Here is a 15990-nt window from a genome sequence, read left to right as displayed (position 1 = left end):
CTTGAACCCAGGACCCTGAGCTGAGATCAAGTGTCAGATGCTTAATCTACTGAACCACCCAAGCACCCCTGAAAGTTGTTTTAAGTTTGTGTCAAACTCATTTGGCATCAAAACCTGGCCCAGGGGCAGCCCCGGTGGCGCAGCGGTTTAGCGCCGCCTGCAGCCTCGGGTGTGATCCTGGAGACCCAGGATCGAGTCCCACATTGGGCTTCCTGCATGGAGCCTGTTTCTCCCTCTGCCTGTGTCTCTGCCTCTCTCTTCGCTCTCTCTGAATGAATAAATAAATAAATCTTAAAAAAAAAAAAAAAAAAAAACCTGGCCCACACTGCCTGAGGCTATAGTGTCTCACTTAATATATAAACTTGTTTTACTTAAGAAATACTAATGTGGGCAGCCCAGGTGACTCAGCGGTTTAGGGCAGCCTACACCCCAGGGCGTGATCCTGGAGACCCGGGATCGAGTCCCATGTCAGGCTCCCTGCATGGAGCCTGCTTCTCCCTCTGCCTGTGTCTCCGCCTCTATCTCTGTCTCTGTCTCTCTCGATTAAATAACTAAAACCTTAAAAAAAAAAAAAAAAAAAAAAAGAAATACTACTGTGTTTGCAGAGTAATACTCCACAACCCACAGGGAATGCTGCATAATCCACAGTATGTGCACTCAAAAAGAAACCCTGAAACACATTTGTCCCCTGGAGTTGAGGTGCCAAATAAATGACCGTAACTTAACTGCTAGGAAGTTAACAAGAGAGTTACTTGACCTACATTTGCATGTGGGCCAAAATTTCCAAAAGGCTCTCTTTAGCTGAACTTGAAGAATACACAGAATTGGAAAGGCAAAGTAGAATGACACCCATCTTATATAAGAATTAGTGTGAGCAAAATAACAGGAAAAATACATTAGCTCCTTTGGCGAATAGAGGTATTGGAGGCTGAGATCAGATCCTACAGGTTCCTCAATACTTTGGTGAAGGGTTTCATGATTTAATGTACAATAGGAAGTCATTGAAGTTTTTTGAAATGGATCAAAACTTAAAGTGGAGCATATGAACTTTGGGCTGGTAATGGTTTCCAGAGTGGAGGCGAGAAGAACAAGTATCTGGACACTTTTTTTTCAATGAGGGGAAGGGCATAATGCCAGATGTTTTGTATGTATATCATTGCAAATAGTAATCATTTTACATACAAGGAAACTCAGATTAACTTGCCCCAAGTAACATAATTAATAAAAATCATATCTGGGCGCTTGGGTGGCTCAGTGGTTGAGCATCTGCCTTTGGCTCAGGACATGATCCTGGGGTCCTGGGATCAAGTCCCGCATAGGGCTCCTCACAGGGAGCCTGCTTTTCCCTCTGCCTAGGTCTCTGCCTCTTTCTGTGTCTCTTATGAATAAATAAATATTAAAAAAAAAAAAAAAAAACAGAAAACAAAGCAATTTGACTTTATAGGTCTACTCTCCTACTAATCAAGGCTATCTCTCAGGGGGAAATAATAATGATAAGGACTTTACTAGAGTGGCAATCCCAGGGACAGTAATAGAAAGGACACCTTGCCAAGGAAGGAGGAAAGGAGGAAGACAGATACAGGCTATAGCTAATGCTGTGCTTGTGCAGCATAGCCCTCCACAACCAGAAACTACAAGCTTCTAAGGAGACTATTTGTTTGAAACTATCCATATTCTCCTTACTAGTCTTTTCCCTTTAATTGGAAAACACTTTTACCATAACGAAAGCCATATTCTGATTTACTAGATTCTTCCACCTATCTATTCACTTCCTCTGACCCAGCACAAACCACCCTATGACATGAATATCAAGTCCCACTCAACCATAGACACAATTTATTAGGAGGCTACCCTTTCTGGGTTTTATATTAAAAGTTTGGGAAATGCAGGATGCCTGGTTGGCTCAGTCGGTTGATCTTGGGGTTTATCATGGGTTCTACACCCATGCCAGATGTAGAAATTTTTTTAAATCTTTTTAAGATTTTATTTTTATAGGCAGTCGGTTGGACATCTGCCTTTGGCTTGGGTCATGATTCCAGAGTCCTGGGATAGAGCCCCACAATGGGCTCTCTACTCAGCGGGGAGATTGTTTCTCCCTCTTCCTCCTCTTGCTCATGCTATCTCAAATAAATTTTTTCAAAATACGATTTTATTTTTACATAATCTCCACACTCAACGTGGTGCTCAAACTCAACACCGAGATCAAGAGTTGGATGCTCCTCTGATTGAACCATAGTCTTTTAAAAAAGTCTGGAAAATGCTACACATTATATCCCCCCACACACACTTTTGGAGTCTTCAGGAACTCAAACAGTTAAGTTTTCAGATTAATGTTTTAAATCCAGAGTTACCCCCCCATTGCTTGGCCACAGAACTACTTTATTATATAAAACTTTGGAAAGCTGTGATTTAATCAGTGCATTTTCTCTTCTTTCTGTGTTGAAATGCTCAATCTGACAAAATTTGCTGTTGTCAAGCATAATCATTTACATCAGTGTATATGAGCTATTAAAAACAACAACAACCCAGGGCACCCCGGGTGGCTCAGCAGTTTAGAGGCTTCCTTCGGGCCAGGGCATGATCCTGGAAACCTGGGATCGAGTCCCACATCGGGGTCCCTGCATGGAGCCTGCTTCTCCCTCTGCCTGTATCTCTGTCTCTGTCTCTCTCTGTCTCACAAATAAATAAATAAATAAAATCTTAAAAAATAATAATAACCTTGTCTTTCTTTGCCACACAAATTTGTTCTACCTTTTGAGATTTATGCAAGGCAGGATGTTAGAAACTGTGTACGTATGTCTTGGGAGCATTATAGAGATTAACTGCATCTATTCTGTTGAATTTTTTTTTTTTAAATAATATCCTTTATTTTTTTTTTAAGTAGGCTCCATCCCCAGCTTGGAGCCAAAGCAGGGCTTTGATTTCAAAACCGTGAGTGAGATCAAGACCTGAGCCAAGGGATCCCTGGGTGGCGAAGTGGTTTAGTGCCTGCCCTTGACCCAGGGCGTGATCCTGGAGACCCGGGATCGAATCCCACGTCGGGCTCCCGGTGCATGGAGCCTGCTTCTCCCTCTGCCTATGTCTCTGCCTCTCTCTCTCTCTCTCTCTCTGTGTGACTATCATTAAAAAAAAAAAAAAAAAAAAGATCTGAGCCAAGATCAGGAGTCCCACACTTAACCTACTGAGCCACCCAGGAGCCTACTGTTGAGTTTAATACACTCCTCAGTAATTCTCTATTTCACTAACTTTTTTTTTTTTTAAAGGGAGAAGCAGGCTCCATGCAGGGAGCTCAACGTGGGACTTGATCCCAGGTCTCCGGGATCACACCCTGGACTGCAGGCGGCGCTAAACCGCTGAGCCACCAGGGCTGCCCCATTTTTTTTTTTTTTTTAAGATTTTATTTATTTATTCATTAGAGACACACAGAGAGAGGCAGAGACACAGGGAGGGAGAAGCAGACTCCATGCAGGGAGCCTAACGTGGGACTTGATCCCAGGACTCCAGGATCATGTCCTAAGCTGAAGGCAGAGGCTTACCCACTTAGAAACCCAGGTGTCCCCCCCGCTCTTTTTTTAAGATTTATTTTAGGGTGAGAGTACACATGTGTGCAAGTAGGGGATAGGGCAAAGAGAAAGGGAAAGTGAGAATTCTCAAGCAGATTCCTTACTGAGCTTGGAGCCCCACACATGGCTTACCCCAGGACCCTGAGATCATTAGGAGCAGAAATCAAGAGCCAACCACTCAACTGAGCCATCCAGGCAACCCCCACTAACTTTCTTCATTATGTTCTTAAAGCACTATACATACCTCTGCCAAAATCTCCTATAGTCCTCATAATTATTTCTATTACAAAACCAAACTCCTGGGGCACCTGGGTGGCTCAGCTGGTTCAGCAACCAACTTGTGATTTGGGCCCAAGTCATGATCTCATGGGTTGTAAGAGTGAGCCCCAAATCAGGTTCCACAGAGGAGAGTCTGCTTAAGATTCTCTCCCTCTGTCCCCTACCCCCCACATGTGTAAGCTCATGAGCCCACACACTGTTCTAAAATAAATCATAAAAAAAAAAAAAAATTTCCAAACTCTACCATGGCAGAGTCCTATGCAACTGGGCACCTGTCAACATCATTTATCTTCTTTTGGCTTCTTTTTGGCTGTAAGTTCAAGCCACAAAACCCTTCCCTCTGTTGTGTGAACCAACCAAGACAGTATCCATGGCTGTAATAATGCTCTTCCTTCTAATTTGATATTGGGTATCATTCAGCTGTTAGCCCACTGTGAACTCAAAAAGGCCTTCCACCTCTCATTTATTCTCATTACACTATTAATAGCAGTAACTAGCATGTGAAATATCTTTGATATACTTGTTATCCTTATTGTAAGCTCCTTAGGGCAAGGACTTTGTATGTCTTATCTCTGTAAGCCAAGGATTTTATCATTGCCTGGCACACGTAGATACTCAGCAAGCATTTATTGAATGAACTAAGGGATAAGTCAATATATGTCAGTCAACTAGCTAAAACAGGAGTTCCCAGGGTGTATTAGAGACTATTCTCTGAGGATCAGTTATGAGGAGCCCTAACTTAACATGGGAACTCAGTTACATCTGTAAGATAAACAAATAACACTTACCCACCATAATTAACTTCTGTTCATTCAAGTGTTTCAAGAAAGAACTGAATTTGAAATTTATTCTGTTACTGTTCGTATATGCCAGTGCTTATACTTTCTGCTTATACTTTCGTTTCAGTGCTTTGCACTTACTGTCCCACCTGCCTGAACAGCTCTGCCTCCTACAGAGCTGAATGGCTCACTGCCCATTTCATTCAGGTCTCTTTCCAAGGTCATCTCTTTTCAGAGATCCCTTCCTGAACCATCCTATCTAAAGAGAACCCACCTCAGTCACTTTTCATTCCCTTACTCTATTTTTCCAAGTTCCAAAATTTATAAGGCATATTACTTTCCATTCTTGTTTACTGTGCTTTTCTTGCCACTAGACTCGTAAGTTCTAGAGTAGGGGCTTTGTGTTTCGCTCACTTCAATCTCCTTAGACCTTTACGATAGAGAGATAGGTACCTACTACTTATTTCTTGTACTACTTTCAAATGCTGCACTCCCTTTATTGATTTTTTCCATCAAAAACATTTTTATCATTCTACACATTTGCTCTGTGACAAACAGGAAGTGGAGACAACGGATTCTAAGACCACATGATAGAATGACCCTAAAATGACAAAGTTGAGGTACTAATGTAGGACTATTTTTAAGTTAAAAAAGAAAAAGGAGGGGCAGCCTGGGCGGCTCAGCGGTTTTGCACCACCTTTCGCCCAGGGCGTGATCCTGGAGACCTAGGATCGAGTTCCGCGTCAGCCTCCTTGCATGGAAGCCTGCTTCTCCCTCTGCGTGTCTCTCATGAACAAATCAATAAAATATTAAAAAAAAAAAAAAAAAAAAAAAAGAAAAAAGGGGCAGCCTGGGTGGCTCAGCGGTTTCGCCACCTTTAGCCCAGGGCCTGATCCTAGAGACCAGGGATGGGAGTCCCACGTTGGGTTCCCTGCATGGAGCCGGCTTCTCCCTCTGCCTCTCTCTCTTATTATAATTAAATAAAATCTTAAAAAAGAAAAAAGGGGGGGGGGGCGCACCGAGGTGGACCAGCTGGTTAAGCATCTGCCTTTAGTTCAGGATATCTCAAGAGTCCTGGGACGCAGCCCCTCCTCAGGCTCCCTGGGTCAGGAGGGAATCTGCTTCTTCCTTTCCCCCTCCCCCAACTCGTGTTTATGCACTTTCTTTCTTAAAAAATAAAATCTAAAAAAATATATATATATATCTGTAAGCTTAGCCTTGACTTGGGAAAGCATGACAAATTAGGTAACTGCAGAGAAACTCCACAGGTTTTCACAATATATGGGCAAAACCAAGATCTAATTAACTAATTTGGGGCAGCCCAGGTGGCCCAGTGGTTTAGGGCCGCCTTCAGCCCAGACTGTGATCCTGGAGACCCGGGATCCAGTCCCGCATCGGGCTCCCTGCATGGAGCCTGCTTCTCCCTCTGCCTGTGTCTCTGCCTCTCTCTGTGTCTCTATGAATAAATAAAATCTTTAAAAAAATAATAATAATTAAGCTAATTTGGCCACTGGTGAAAGTACTAGGACTCTTTAAAATTTAGCAATATGTAAATGTAGAAAGTGTTATTCATTTTAAAATAAAGATTCAAACTAGAAATGGGAAATTCATTCTTTTGCATTTATAGGAGGGGTGATACTCTACTTTTTCCACAGATCTTTGGAAATCTCTACCAATTCAGTTAAAAAAAGAAAACAAATGTACCACAATAAATCACTGATGAGAGACTTATCTAAATTCCAAGTTCTTCTTGTTGAATGAATGGCTGGACCTAAGTCTAGCCTCTTCCCATAGGCCCTCAGTTATGGATGAAGACTTTTGGAATAAAAGCTCTGCTTTCCAAGGCCATCTCATAGACATCTGTGACATAAGCTGATCCAAGATTTGTGCCTTTTCCTTAGATATTTCCTCCACATTAGAGAACCATTCCTGAGTCCTTACATCTGGGGAAAGGGAAAGAGATCCAATGAATGAAAACTATCTGGCACACACATATCAAAAACATACCCAACACCTCCACCCTTTCTTGCCCCCCCGCTGCTTTCTAATCACAGGAACAGACCACTTAGAATCAAATCCCAACTGAATATTGTCTACAAACCCCTGTATGATCTGGCCCCTCCATACCTTTCCTTTCTTCATGTGCTACTGTAGCAAACTGGATTTTCCTCCAGGATTCTAAGTTTGTTCCTGTCCTCAAGCTTTTGTATTTTCTATTCCCTCTGCCTGGAATGCTGTCCCCTCACCTTTCCATGGCTAATCTCAGCTCAAATGACATCTCTCCAGAGAAGCCGCCTTTTTCTTTTAAGAGATGGGGGAGGGAGGGAAGATGAGGAGGGGCAGAGAATCCTAAGCAAACTCTGCAACCAACATAGAGTCCAACACAGGGGCTCACAACCCTGAGATAATGACCTGAGCCAAAATCAAGAGTTGAACCCTTAACTGACTGAGCCACCCAGGTGCCGCCCCCAGAGAAGCCCTTTTCATCTCTCACATCACTCTTTCACTTGTCAGTCACCATCTGAAATTATCTAATTCATTTATTCGTATCCCTGTTTCTTTCTCCCACTAGCATTTAAGCTCCCCAAGAGAAAGGACCTTGTCCATTTTTATTTCTTCCCTGTATTCCCAGAGATTAAGTGGATGCTCTATAATTATAAAGTGAATGAAGGAACAAATTAATTCCAAAGCTAGAGCACTGTTCTCAAACCCATATGATCCTGTATAGGAAACCCTCTGTGCCAACCCCCAAAACTAGCAGAAATCAAAGTAACCAGATGGGAAGAGAAAACGCCCTTGCATTGATAGAAGTCAAAGTGTCTTGGGGGGAACAAGGTAAATCAAGAGTCCCAGAAATTATGCAGAAAGTGGAGAGACACAGGCAGGTAAAAAAAAAAAAAAAAAAAATTCCAGCGATGGGGAGGGGAGTCAGGGGAGGAGAAAAGAACACAGGTGGGATCCAAGAGTAAAAAGTTCTCCTTCTGCGCCTCCAAGGAGTAACAGCACTTGTGCAACTACCACGTGTAAGCACTCATCACGGGAATACAGCAGTAAACAAGACAGGCCAGGTCCTTGCTCTAGCAGTTTACAACCCAGCGGCCGAGGAAGACCACTCCAACTCCAGTGAGCGATAAATGCAATTAAGTAAAAAGCTGAAACAAAAAAGTTCCTCAGAGAAGTTGGTCAAAGAAGGTTTAAGGGGCGTGACACCTAAAGGACGGGGAGCCAGCCTCGCAAAGCTCTGATGCTGGTAATTTCCAAGCAAACGAAAGGTATGTCCAAACGCTCCATGGTGGGCAAGGGCTTGGAACATCTAAGAAAACAGAGAGTCAGCAGTATGGTTACAGGAGAAGAGGCGGGCACTATGTAAACCACGGTCGCGACCCCGTGGACCCTCACGGCCAGCCGCGAGGCACTGTTTTCAACCCCACTCTGCGCGGAAGGAAAAGGGGAAGACCCCGGGGGATGCACCGACTGGCCCTAAACTGCACTCCTAGGGAGAGGCCAACCCTGGAGCGACCCCAGGCCTTCTAATTCCAAAGCTCACGCTCCGCACTACCACGCTCCCGCGTCTCCCCCGAGAGCGAGACCCTCCATTCCCGGGCAGGTGCATGGATCAGAACGCAGTCCTCAGACGGCTCAGCAGGGTGAGATCACGATGCCCATTTACAGCCGCGGAGACCGGAGCACACGGAGGTTAAAGCTCGCCCTTCTCAACCAGAACGCGAGGCCGGGGGCCGGGGACGAGGCCGTCTGGGCGGCGGCCGGCCGGGGTTCCGCAGCCCGGCCGGACAGGCCTCGCCGCCGCACTCCGCTCACGTTGCGGGCGGCCGGGCGCGACCAGGACGGACGCGAGGGCGCGACCAATGAGAGGCGGCCTTCCCGAGCGGCCCGGCGGCGGCGCGGCCAATCAGCACGGCGCTCGAGGGGAAGGGGCGGGCGCTCGGGCGGCTCGCGTTAGGCCGCACCTCAGGGGGCCCTCGCCCCTCACAGGCCCGGGTGCCGTCGGGGCTGGGGGCGAGCCCTGAGACGCCGCGAGGGGAGGCGAGACCCGCCCACGCAGGCAAAGACCTCGCCCAGGGCGCCGCCCGAAGCACCGGCCCACATTCCGCTCCGGCCCAGAGGCGCGGTCCTCGCTTCCCAGAGCTCGGAAGTGTCACAAGCGCCGCATCCCTCCCCCGGCGGGGTCCCCAGAGGCCACCCTGCCAGGCCGTGCACGCCCCCGCGCCTCACCTCTTGAGGATACGGGAACGGAGAAGGGAATCTCAGCCGCGAACTGTAACCGGCACTACCCACCCCTGCCGCCGCTCCGCCTCACATTCAAACCCCGGCAAAATGGCGCGGCGGCGAGGCTGCGGCCCCGGCGCATGCGTGAGCGGGGCGGAGGCGGGGGGCGGGGCCGGGAGCGCTCAGGCCCCGCCCACGCTCGACTGGCCAATCGCGACCGGCTCTGTGTTGGCGCTGACGTCACGAGCGACGACGCGCCTCGGCTCAGTCCGCCGCCGGGCACGACACCGTCCCGGTTTCCTGGGAGCAGAAGTGGGTTCAGCGCGTGGCCGCCGGACTGCGACCTCGTCTGCTGTCAGGCCCCGGGGACGGACGTAGCGGGTCCTTCTAGAACTGCGGGACGAGCTGCTCAAAGTCAGGTCCACAGCCCTGCGGACCGAGGAGAACCCTCTGCCCCTCGCGGGGCGCATGCTTTAGAGGCGGAGGCGGAATGAACGAAATCCTTTCCGATCTTGATTAGCGCTACGTCCAGAAAATTTAAGACGGGATGATACGGCAGGCAGCGACTTGGAAGGTCCTTGGTTGGCCAGAGAAGACCTCTGAAAAGTGACACTTGACCGGAATTTCAACAAGGAGACAGCTGTGTCCAGATCCCCCTGAAAAGCATTGCAAGACGAGGCTCTAGGCGGGAGCGAGCTGGGCGGGGGCTCGATGCGGTGCAGAGACGCAGATGAGGTTAGCCCAGGGCGGGCTAGATGATGCAGGCCTCCCAAGCCCTGGTCACACAGTCTCATTGCATCCATTACAGGATGGCCACCAAATCTACATTAAAAAAAAAAAAGATTTTATTTATTTATTCATGAGAGAGAGAGAGGCAGAGACACAGGTAGAGGGAGAAGCAGGCATCCCAGGCGGGGAGCCCGATGCGGGACTCAATCCTGGGTCTCCAGGATCACACCCTGGGCCGAAGGCAGGCGCCAAACTGCTGAGCCACCCAGGGATCCCCTGACTGGTCATTTTAAAGGAGAATGAGACAGGTAGGGAGTGAGTGATGGCCAGGTGAAAACTTAAAGCATTGATCAGTGTAAATGTTATCAGGCTAGCTATGTCTGCTAGCTGGGAATTATCAAGGTTAGGCTCCCATCCTCCCACAGAGGGGCACTGAGAAATAGGCCTCACCTTCCTGATGATTTTATATATAAATATATATATATTAATATATATATTTTTTAAAGATTTTTTTTATTTGAGAGAGCAAGAGTGAGCACAAAAGGAGAGGCAGAGGAAGAAGCAGACTCCCTGCTGAGCGTGGGGGGGGGGGGTGGCTTGATCCCAAGACCCAGAGATAATGACCCAAGAGGGAAAAAAGGCCGACTTGAATGCAGACTAAGCCACCCTGGTGCCCCTGATGATTATGTTTCAAAGGAATGTCTTTCTAGTCGTTGGGAAAGATACATATACATGTCGAAGGGATAAAAGAAGGATTCACAATTGTAAGCCCTTTTTAGTAAATGCTCTAAGAAAGGGAGGTATCCTCAGGTGTTAGCTAGAGCAAACAGTAAATTTTCCTGGCAACACTGAGCTTTTTCAAGCAGTCACAAGTGGGTGAGTGTACGTGTGTGTATGTGTGTGTGTGTGTGTTTGTGTGTTGAAGGTGGGGGACACTGGGGTCATCCTAGGGTCACGGCCTTATGCTGCTAGAAGCCACGTTCAAGTTTAATCATCTCTTACTGCAGCATATATGCAGACAAGTGGACAGTGTCAGGATATACTGTAGAGGTAGAGCCTGTAGGATCTTATGATCCATGGCATGTGACAATGACAGGAAGCGATGAGGATTTAGGGAAATCCCAGCCCTCAGTTCGGCCACCAGCAGGCCCAGCTATTTCAGAGCTCTTGTGAATACATCAAGAAAATCGTTTTAAAAAATAAAATGACCAATCAGGGGCACCTGGGTGGCCCAGTGGGTTAAACCTCGACTCTTGATTTCGGCTCAGGTCACTGATCTCATGGGTCCTGGCCCAGCTTCATGCTCAGAGGGGAGTCTGCTTGAGATTCTCTCTCTTTGCCACTCATGTGCCCGATCTCTCTCCTCAAAATAAAATCTTAAAAAATAAAAATGCCCGGGGGCAGCCCCGGTGGCTCAGCGGTTTAGCACCGCCTTTACCCCAGGCCGTGATCCTGGAGACCTAGGATTGAGTCCCACATCGGGCTCCCTGCATGGAGCCTGCTTCTCCCTCTGCCTGTGTCTCTGCCTCTCTCTCTCTCTCTGTCTCAAATAAATAAATAAATAAATAAATAAATAAATAAATAAATAAATAAAATGCCCAATCACCTCTGCACAGTCAGAATCAACTCTCTCCCCTACTATGAGTAATTTATGAATAAAATCTGTTTTTACTGCTTTAACAATGTCCGGCTTTATTTATCTTTGACAGCACCCTGGCTATGAATATGTAAAAGCAATCCTGGAGATAAAATGCAAAAATTGCTCTATTTAAGTAAAAGGGTCATGGATAGAAGTTTTTTGTAAAATTATTCAAACTAAAAAAGAAATTATTCAAACTATTCAACATCACTTATCACAGCCCACAAACCCTGCAAGATCTGGCCCCTGCCAACCTGTCTGACCTCATCACTTTCCTCTCTCCACTTTCCACCCTCACTCAACTTACCCACCTTGCCTTCCTTTCTGTTCTGAGCTCCAAGCTTATTCCCATCTCATCTCTTCCCTCTGCCTGGAATGCTCTTGTAGACTCCTGAATAACTGGCTCCCTCTGTGCGTTCAGGTTCTAGCTCAAATGTGGCTTCTTCAGAGAGGTCTTCCACCTTGTCTGAAATTGCCCATTCTCCACGCCCAATAACTCAACATTTATATTTCCCAGATTTTTTTTTTTAAGATTTATTTATTTATGACAGAGAGAGAGAGAGAGGCAGAGACACAGGAGGAGGGAGAAGCAGGCTCCATTCCAGGAGCCCAACGCGGGACTGGATCCCGGGTCTCCAGGATCGCACCCTGGGCCAAAGGCAGGTGTTAAACCGCTGAGCCACCCAGGGATCTCCTAGATTTGCCAGATTTAACAAGTAAAATACAAGACACACAGATCAATGGGAATCTCAAAAAAGCAGTGCATGATTTTTTAGTATAAATATTGCATGGGACATACTTATACAATAACACTTGTTTATCTGAAATTCATATTTGGGTGTCTTGTTTTATATGGCAACCTCAGTCTCAATATATCATTCTGTTTTCTTCACAGCATTTATCACTTTTTGCAATTGTCTTTGTTAATTGTTCCCCTCACCATCAGTTTAAGGACTCTATTAGAACAACCACCTTATCTATCTCATTTATAGCTGTCCCCCCAGCACCTAGCAAATAGTACCTGTTCAATATGTATTTGTTTTATTCAAATGTTGAATGAAGGGATCCCTGGGTGGCGCAGCGGTTTAGTGCCTGCCTTTGGCCCAGGGCTCGATCCTGGAGACCCGGGATCGAATCCCACGTCAGGCTCCCGGTGCATGGAGCCTGCTTCTCCCTCTGCCTATGCCTCTGCCCCCCCCCTCTGTGTGACTATCATAAATAAATAAAAATTTTTAAATAAATAAAAATAAAAACATTAAAAAAATGTTGAATGAAATGCCCTATATAAATAAAGTCCACTGAGAAAGGTATAAGTTATTAGGACATTGGTAGAAAAGATGTACTTTTACCATTGCAGCAATAGTATAAGTAATCAGTCGTACTAATCTGCTTTCCTGGACAAAGATTTTCTGGTGAGATCCTGGTGAGAACAACCCTGATGATTTAACAGTTTTCCCTCTCTGAGAGCTAATCATGAAGGAGGCTGGCTGGCATCAGGTGTATGTCTCGCATCTCTGCCGGCTTCTGCAGGAAGTCTTGAAATGTGCCAAGGTTACCATGTCTCTGGACATAGCCCTAGTGGTGCCCACTCTCCTCACCTTTTGCAAGCTGCCAGAAGAACCATGCAGGTGAGGGTCACAGAGAGGTTCATGTGTCCTCTAGTCTCCATGGGTGATACATGAAGACTCCCTTGGGAATCCCTACCCCTCCACCATACCTCTACCCCATTACGTACACATACTCCCAAGTTTGTTACACCTGCTAATGTACACATGGTGAAAAATTCACACGGTACAAACATGAGAGGATTTGGTCATTGGCCAATTAGGACATTCACTATAGGTAATATATTATGTTCTCTGTGTCCTTTTGTTTTATCAGATGTTCTCTGAGAGGCATGTTAGTCTCTCCCACCATGATTCTGGCTTTGTCATTGTTTTTTTTTTTTTTTTTAATTTATTTATTAGTGAGAGATACAGAGAGAAGGGGGGAGGCAGAGACACAGGCAGAGGGAGAAGCAGGCTCCACACAGGGAGCCCGATGTGGGACTTGATCCCTGGTCTCCAGAATCAGGCCCTGGGCTGAAGGCGGCACTAAACCACTGAGCCACCGGGGCTGCCCTGGCTTTGTCATTGTTAAAGTGTACTCCGTTGTCTTTTTTTTTTTTTTAAGATTTCATTAATGGGCAGCCTGGGTGGCTCAGCAATTAGCGCCACCTTCAGTCCAGGGCATGACCCTGGAGACCAGGGATGGAGTCCCACATCGGGCTCCCTGTGTGGAGCCTGCTTCTCCCTCTGCCTGTGTCTCTGCCTCTCTCTCTCTCTCTCTCTCTGTGTGTGTCTCTCATGAATATGAATAAATAAATTCATGAGAGACAGAGAGAAAGAGAGAGACACACACACACAGGCAGAGGGAGAAGCAGGCTCCCTGCAGGGAGCGTGACATGGGACTTGATCTCAGGTCTCTAGGATCAGGCCCTGGGCTGAAGGTGGCGCTAAACCTCTGAGCCACCCAGGCTACCCAGCCTTTTTTTTTTTTAAGATTTTATTTATTTATTCATGAGAGACAGAGACAGAGGCAGAGACAGAAGCAGAGGGAAAAGTAGTCTTCCTGCAGGGAGCCTGATGTGGGACTCGATCTCAGGACCCTGGAATCACACCCTGAGCTGAAGGCAGATGCTCAACCACTGAACCACCCAGGCATCCCTCTTTTGGTTAACAGTTTCCTGGCATATCTTTTTATCCTCCCTGTTTTATTGAGATAGAATCGACATATCTGGGGCAGCCTGGGTGGCTCAGTGATTTAGTGTGGGCTTCAACCCAGGACGTGATCCTGGAGACCCGGGATCGAGTCCCACCTCTGCCTGTGTCTCTGTCTCTGTCTCTGTCTCTGTCTCTCTCTCTCTCCCTGTGTTTGTCTCTCATGAATAAATAAGATCTTTAAAAAAAAAATCGACATATCTGGACACATCTTTTATCAGAGCTTTACTATCACTCATCTTTGATCTTGTTATATCATACTAGTTAAGAGCATGTTGGTGCCTGGGTGGCTCAGTCATTTAAGTGTCTGCCTTTGGCTCAGGTCATGATCTCAGGATCCTGGGATTGAGCCCTGTGTTGGGCTCCCTGCTCTTCAAGGAGTCTGCTTCTGGGCATCCCTGGGTGGCTCAGCGGCTGAGCATCTGCCTTTGGCTCAGGTCATGATCCTGGAGTCCTGGGATCAAGTCCCACATCAGGCTTCCTGCATGGAGCCTGCTTCTCCCTCTGCCTGTGTCTCTGCTTCTCTCTCTGTCTGTGTCTCTCATGAATGAATAAATAAAATCTTTAAAAAATAAAAAATAAAAGTATATAAAAAAAAAAAACAAGGAGTCTGCTTCTCCCTCTGCCCTTCCCCCCAATTGTGCACTCTCTTCCTCACTCTCTCTCAAATAAATAAATAAAATCTTAGAAAAAAGATAAAAGAGCATGGACTTGATTACCTGGGTCAAGACCTTCATGGCATCTGTGTGACATTGGCCAAGTTACTTATAACTGAGCTGGCTAATCTCTGCAGTATGATAGTAATAGTAATTTGCCTCTCAGGGTGGCTGGGAGGATGAAGAACCAGGAAAGATGAGGCCTATGGAAGAGCATCTGAAAAATAGTAACTGTCCGACGATGTTAGCTCTTATCCCCACCCCATGAAATGAGCAGCAATATATTTTTTATGTCTTCTTACTGTCCACTGTCCTGTATTTTCCCAGACGGTACTGCTGTAGACCTGGACAGGCCTTAGATCCTTGTCTTGGCCCCTCTGCTTTAGAGGGTGTGGCTCTGGTCCTACTCCAGCTGCCCATGGGTGAGGGGTCTATGTGCCCAGTGGGTATGCTCACCCACAACCCATATCACCTTTTTTTTTTTTAAGTTTATTTATTCATGACAGAGAGAGAGAGAGAGAGGCAGAGACATAGGCAGAGGGAGAAGCAGGCTCCATGCAGGGAGCCTGACGTTGGACTCGATCCCAGGTCTCCAGGATCACACTCTGGGCTGAAGGTAGCACTAAACCGCTGAGCCACCAGGGCTGCCCCATATGACCTCTTTTCAGACCTCATTCCAGTTGCATGGGACCCTGGAATTCCCCCACTAATTGGCCCCACGCCCCCTTCCAGGTTCTGTGGAAATCTCTTGGCTGGGTCACTCCTGAGAGCAGATACACAGCAGCTGTGAGCACCCCTAAACTGGCTGTGTGACTTGGGGACAAATGTGTAGGCAGGGGGTTTGGACAGAGCTGCATATCCACGCACACATTCGAAGCCTTGTGGTACAAGTTGAGGCTCAGGGTGGAGAGGACGAACGCTGATTCTCCCCATGCTGCAGTGTTCTCACCTGGAACTCTGAGGAGCCTCAGAATTCAGTCTTTGAACCTGGGCTTCCAGGTATTGCCAAGGTATTACTTGTCAAGGAAGGAGGATGGAATGTGTTTTCAAACACTTACTTTTTTTTTTTTTTTTTTTTAGATTTCCTTTATTCATTTGAAAGAGAGAGAGAAGGCTCCCTGCTGAGTAGAGAGCCCAATGTTGGGCTCCATCCTAGGACCCTGGGATCATGACCCGAGCCCAAGGCAGATGCTTAACTGACTGAGCCACGCAGGTGCCCCAAACACTTACTATTTTTTGTTTATGTATTTATTTATTTTTAATGATTTATTTATTTGAGAGAGAGAGCAGGAGCAGGAGGGGCAAAAGAACAGGGAGAGAGAATCCCAAGCAGACTCTACAGCTGAGTGTGGAGCCCAA

The 15990-nt window shown here is 46.7% G+C and overlaps 1 protein-coding gene across 3 annotated transcripts in view; it reads right to left on the bottom strand.

Moving 5' to 3' along the window:
* Positions 1–8993, bottom strand: part of CSE1L (chromosome segregation 1 like) — a 46479-nt gene extending 37486 nt beyond the window's left edge. Inside the window, exons 1-2 of one of the 3 annotated variants that reach the window (XM_035705481.2) lie at positions 8855–8993; positions 6326–6564 (exon numbers count right to left, since the gene is read on the bottom strand). The gene's annotated coding sequence lies outside the window, so the exon portion shown is untranslated. Of the gene's footprint in view, positions 1–6325; positions 6565–8180; positions 8376–8854 lie in introns of those variants that run through there. The other 2 variants (XM_035705483.2, XM_035705488.2) reach the window with 2 other exon arrangements.
* Positions 8994–15990: the final 6997 nt, after the last annotated feature.

Source organism: Canis lupus, chromosome 24 (genome assembly GCF_003254725.2).
Source record: "Canis lupus dingo isolate Sandy chromosome 24, ASM325472v2, whole genome shotgun sequence".
Classification (NCBI taxonomy): Eukaryota; Metazoa; Chordata; class Mammalia; order Carnivora; family Canidae; genus Canis; species Canis lupus.
The sequence above is the reverse complement of the archived record's forward strand: the minus strand, read 5'-3'. Positions and strand labels throughout refer to the sequence as shown.